We start from the raw sequence: 6,389 nt of genomic DNA on the forward strand, positions 1-6,389 counted from the left end.
CGCGCGGCGTTGGAGTGGGATGGGATGCGGGGTGTGGGCGTGGTGTGATGCGGGTGGCAGTGCTGCATCCGGGACACATGGCGCTGGCGCGGGATGGAGGCGGGCAGGGCGCAGGAGCGGGAGCGGGAGGTGCGTGCTGGCGCGCTGTCCGTCGGACGTCCGGTCGCTAGACGCGCCAAATCCACAAATTACTTTGTAGAGGATGGCCAAATAATACGAAATGAGTTTGTGAGATCTAGCTATTGGATCACGAAGGAAATTCTACGAGAACTTTTGTTCAAGGACTACGTACGTATTAGAAATTGAACTACGCCATGTGTTACTACAAACTGGTCTGTCTTAGGCCATCGGCGTTTCCACAGGTGAGCAGTATCCTTGCACCCCGCGCTTAGACGAGCATGCAATAGATAGTCATAATGAACTAATTTCACATCAAAACTAGAGTTATATTTTAATTGACCATGATGGTCCTTCATGAAAACTCATGTACTATTGATATTCCAAACATCACACTCGAAATATCATTTTATTGATAAACAGTACAACACATAATATCATTATTTTTTTCCGTTGCAACGCATAATCATTTATTTAGTAGAGACATATATTGCGAAACGGAGAACTGGTATTGTACACTGACTTCAGAAATATGTAACACGGAGACATCAATATTGTTTGCACGGCGGCGGCGGGGGAGTCTCCGGCACCGGGCTGCCGGACGGAGTCAGGGTGTTTGCGGTGCAGATGGTCACGCATGTGGTGGCACACACTCCATAGAACCGCTCGATGCACGTCAAGCTGAGGGGATCCAGCAAAGGGGAAATGTGGATGATGCTGCCGCACAGATCACTAGTGTAGCCAGCGCACCTAGGATCACAGAACGCGCGGCAATCGTCGCGCAAGTCGGCCATCGCCGGCGGACCCATGGCCGACAACAGGACCAGCACGATGCAGGTGGCAGGCACGGCCGTCTTCAGCACGGCGGCGCTCCCGGCGGAAGCCGCCATTGATCAACGAACTGGACTAACAGGGCTGCAGGAAAGTAGGAGAAGACTTTGGTATCCTCAGCTGATGATGATGCTCATACTGGGATAGCGAGCGGGAATGCGCTTTTTATAGCCATGAACGCACGTCTGATCATTACTGAATTCTGTATGCGTGTAGATAGGGGCAACATGTTGTTAGTGGCTGTCCTGACGACAACTCGATCGTGCACATGCTTGCCCTCGATAATTGATACTAGAGTTATCACAGCTTACTGTGCTAGTTTGTTTCCAATGACCAACGTTGACTTAAGTTAGTTTATGGTTGTGAGCGTGATTGCTCCATCCGATCCGATCCCTTGCATATATGAAATACAGGAGAGATAGGTTTATGTGCTGTCAAAATGACCATCACACAAGTTATAGATCGACTTATTTTAAATCATTTTGTTTCATATAATTATGTAAGTCTAGATTGATTTGATTAGTTAAATTACACTAATACGTACAAAAGTGATTTTAGAAATGATTAACACCTCTGTTAATCATCTATCAATAGAGACGGGTGTCCTAAAGCGTCCGTCTCTGAAAACCTCTATGAATAGAGACGCCATTCTAAGGGTCCACCTATACAAATCTAATAACAGGGATGGTAGTCTTAAGAGGCCCACCACTAGAAATAGTTGTACTAAAAAATAATTTATAATTTTTTTGTATGAAGTCGGATGAAGACAAACTTTACATAATTGTTTTTGTCCTCGACCAGATGTACAACTTCGTGATTGGGAAGTTTCTTATTCGAAACTGTTTAATAGTCCCAAAATATTGTTTTAATTTCTCAGATTTTAAAATCTTAAATTCTCAAACAACCTTGAATGTCACCATGGTATATATCAAATTAAAGTTGTTTTAGGGCCCCCAAGTGTTTTAAGGTCTTAGATTTTGAAACTAAACATTTAGAATTTCCAGACCACTTCTAAAGTTCAAATGGTTAATACTAAACTAGTAGTGGCCGACCTAATCTACAAAATTGTTGGAGATAAGGTTTTAATTTGAACTTGTTTAGATTCTCAAATATTTGTTTTAAATTCACATATTTTGAGAGACAATGTTTTTTTTTTGGAATTTTCAAACAATATCATATTTAGATACACCCTTTATGAAAATTGTATAGCTCGACAAGACCTAAAACTTTGTAGGTAAGTCTTTTTTCATTTGAAATAATTTAGGGCTTCAAATATTCAATGCAAGATTACAAAATTATTAACATAAAAACATAGTGCTACATGTATACTTATAAATGAGTATGTAGTGCAGTGGTAGAACATATGCCGGAGGTCTTGGGATTGAACCCTCAAAGACACGTATTTTTTTGGGTTTTCTGAAACCCAAAAACAAAAGAGATTTCTTAGGATTGAACCCTCAAAGACACGTATTTTTTTGGGTTTTCTGAAACCCAAAAACAAAAGAGATTTCTTAACATGTCTGCCTACGTAAATAACAAACCATTAACTGAGATCATTTGTTAGAGGTGGGCAGCTTGCTCGCCTCTAAAAATAAAAAAGTTCTACATCTGAAAATATATTTTCCTGTAGTGTTGATATGAAAGTTGTGGGCTCCCTCCATCATCATGTGACCCCTGAAATTGTTTAGGTTTTTCGACCATGGACTCTAAAACCACTTGTTAGAGTATGCAGCGAACGAATTCGGACTAGCCTGTTATACCCACAAGTTAGTACCCCACCAGGGCATGTCCAACACATGACCCAGGCCTCAGACCTAACTCAACATAAAATAACTCCCTAATTTTGCATCTAAACTATCCACCTTTGCTATTATGAAAGGTAATTCAAAATAATCCACTAAATTTGCATCTAAATTAACCACTCCTTCCATTATGAAAGATGATTCAAAATAAAACCCACTATTTATACTATTGTAAGAACCGAGAGAGCAACCTAAGACCTATAATCTTTCTTAAAAAACAAAAGATGAAAATTATGAATAAAATATACAATAAGAATTATGGTTTAAACTTAACATGCAGAAAAAAGAATTACAATATCTAGATAAAAGTTAATTTAAAGTATAGATTCACGATGTCACACAAAGGTATGCAACAATAGTATATATAACATAAGCTTAGATTTCCACTAAACAAGTACCACACTAAGAACAAATATAAATCTTATAAATTCTAACTAGAGGTCCCGAATGGAGCCTATGTTAATCATTACCAGTCCCGGTAGAAATAAGGGTGAATTCTAGAAATTTGCAGATGAATCAAAAACATCCTACTATCAATTATGTAGACTATAATCAACATTGGCAATAATAACCATAGGATCTTTGCTATTTTCTAAAAAAATATCCACCTCTGTGAATGTGTAAAACATATACACCAGTGTAAATATGTGTAAATCAATATACAGTTACCCATTAATCTTAAGTTACTCACTTATGCCGTTAAGAAAAATGATCTAAAGTAAACATAGATTTGCATCCATTTATCCACCTGCTATTCGATAGATAATACACATATCCCGCTAAATTTATATCTGAATTACCATTTCTGACATTGTTAAAAAAAACTAATGCTTCTGAGTGGCACAAAATTTCCACAATTGATTTTTAGAATGACTAATTAGGATGCTACACGCCATCAGATACAAAGTAGTTGACATTTCTGACCAGAGACTGTAAGTGCTTCCGGTTTCTCTAATAAAAAATGTCAACTTTTTCAAGTTGGATACCGTAGCACCGACAATTTTGGAGAAGCATGTGATGGTGAGACATCACTACTGATATGGTACGTACATGTAATTATGCAGATGGGAAAATTGGTGATGTGATGATGACCTTTATTGATTGTATTGTACCTGCATGCAGATTGCAGAAGCGTGTGATGCGGACTTTCGAAGATTGCAATCGTACATACATAAAATATTATCCCTTACATTCAACAAATTAGAAGTACACATGTACGGTTGTTAGAAATAGATGGATCCTCCATCATTGACAATAAGTAATGTCCTCTTAGCGCAGTTCATTAATGGTGATGACTTGACGACTACACCTTTCCATTACTACAAGAGAATCATTAGCGTATTGAGTAGTTATATTGTAAAGATTTTTGGCACCCAAAAGCTATATATGTTGATTATAGTTACAAAACTTTCTTTTTATAAGGTAACATTTTTTTAAGGTAAACAGAATTCTCTTACACGTGATTTGTGATTTGTGATGGTCAATGCTGCTAGCTATGAGATACCGTGTTGCAGTGCCAAAAGCACACCGATAGCGTGTTAAGTTGAGGTTTGTAACTATATATAACAGTTATTGTGTTGAATTTATCGATTTGTGTCTTGCGAGGTCAGAAACTTATTTATCGATTTATCACTTGGACTCATAGACTTGAGCTTCTTTAGTTACTTAGTTTCAGAAGAATAATTAAAGTAACTAGCTTGAAATATATAGAATCATTCTTCAATGGTATAACTTATTTTACTTTGTTTCCATGGTGTAGCAAATACAAAGTAATAGCTCGCTTGATCAGAGAAATCCTTGGTGAGGTATGCTACTTCTTAATGAGAAGTTTGTGGTCATCTAGGACACTGACGACTTGTAAAATAGATTAAGTTAAGTTGTAAAATAGATTGAATTGACCTTTTAAGAATGCTGTTAATGGACTGTGGATAACTTGTTGAACATTTATGATTGATGTTTAGATGTGCATGAGTGTATTTGTGTGCGAATTGGATGCGCTTTGTAATTGATGCTTATGAACGGAATAAAATTTGATTGAAAATTGTATCATATTTCAGTAAATTGGAATGTGGCAGCCCTGCTCACTTGCTAGCATCCGTTGGTGGATTGAATCCATGGTACAAACTAATTTTTTTGGCCTCGGTTGCTAGATTCAGTCAACTACACAAACTTTATTTGACACAGAAATTTATTGAACACCGCAGTATTATATAGTAAATAAATAATAGCCACAAATCTCAGTACAATCATGGAATTTTTTGACACAGACATTTATTTTCCATTAAGCACTGGTACCAAGCATATTTTGTTGACACCAGATTAGATTCCTATTTATTTGGTTCATCATTCATGAACACCGCTGGGAGCTAAGGCACTTATTACGTAGCAATGTTATGAGTAGTAATAGTATCTGTGAAGTATAACAAGTGCATGCATCAGTATTGCTTGCATGGTGGTGACAGCAGGGAGCTGGGCAGCGCCGGCAGGGGAGTCCCTGGTGTGAGGGTGTTGAGGCTGCAGATGTGCGTACACTCTGCAGAGAGCCGAACTTTGCACGTCGTATACGCGAAGTTCAGCACAGGGAAAATACTGGTGATGTTCTTGCAAACATTAGCAGAGAAGCCATCGCACTCCGACGACAGCTCATGCGGCAGTCGTCCTGCACGTCGGCCATGGCCGCCGGCGGCCCCATGAACAACAGGACCAGGGCGATGCAGGCTGCTACAGAAACGGTTAGCCTGAACACGGCGCCATTACCAGAAGCCATTGATCAGCACTACTAGCTTAGACGCAGCTGAGTAGCTAATAAAGGTAGATGAAGAGAGCAAAATAAGATTGCAGTGTCAACTGATGGCCTGATGCATGTATTGGGCAAGCAGACATGCGCCATTTGTAGCAGCAAACCATGGAATCTGTCTGACATCACATCACACAGTTGTGCATGTGTACTAGTGCAGTGGGCGGCTGTGGTTTTGACACGTGACAAATATGCATAGAAGTGGGATACTCTCTCTCCGTTGCTAAGAAAATCAATTCCTAGAGTTGCCTAAAGTCAAATTTTATTTATGTTTGATTTAATTTTAGAAAAGAGCATATAAGTATTTATTTATGACGCCAATTCAGTACGTTATGAAAATATGTTCCATAATGTACTAATTTAGGTGTTGTAAATCTGTTCTCTCTCTTTATTGTAAATTCGAACAAACTTAAAAAAAGTTTAGTTAAGACAATTTTAGAAACTAGTCCATCAACCTGTGCTCCTGCACGGGGCAAACTTTGAGATACTTCAGCAATAGAAATTCTTAATTGATACATATTAAGTAATAAAAATCACTTCATATAATTAACTTCGATTTAAATCCAGAGTTGCACACATGTATAGAATTCGCTTTGGCATGGTTGAGAGATCGTCATGGCGCAGCTAATGATGTCACATTAGTTTGATTCCATGGTTGAGTGTTTTCTTTTCCTTCATTTATTTTGTGTCCCAGTACGGCTGACTTTGTGCAGTATATGGGCGTGTTGGACTTCCCACTTTAGAAATTGAATTGTGTGGATAATAGTAACACGTGAAGCCAAATCATGAATTTTAGCACTAGAATACTGTCGGTGTTTCGTAGACCGGACTAGTAAACTTAT

This window comes from Miscanthus floridulus, unplaced genomic scaffold, assembly GCF_019320115.1.
Source record: "Miscanthus floridulus cultivar M001 unplaced genomic scaffold, ASM1932011v1 fs_142_4_5, whole genome shotgun sequence".
Lineage (NCBI taxonomy): Eukaryota > Viridiplantae > Streptophyta > Magnoliopsida > Poales > Poaceae > Miscanthus > Miscanthus floridulus.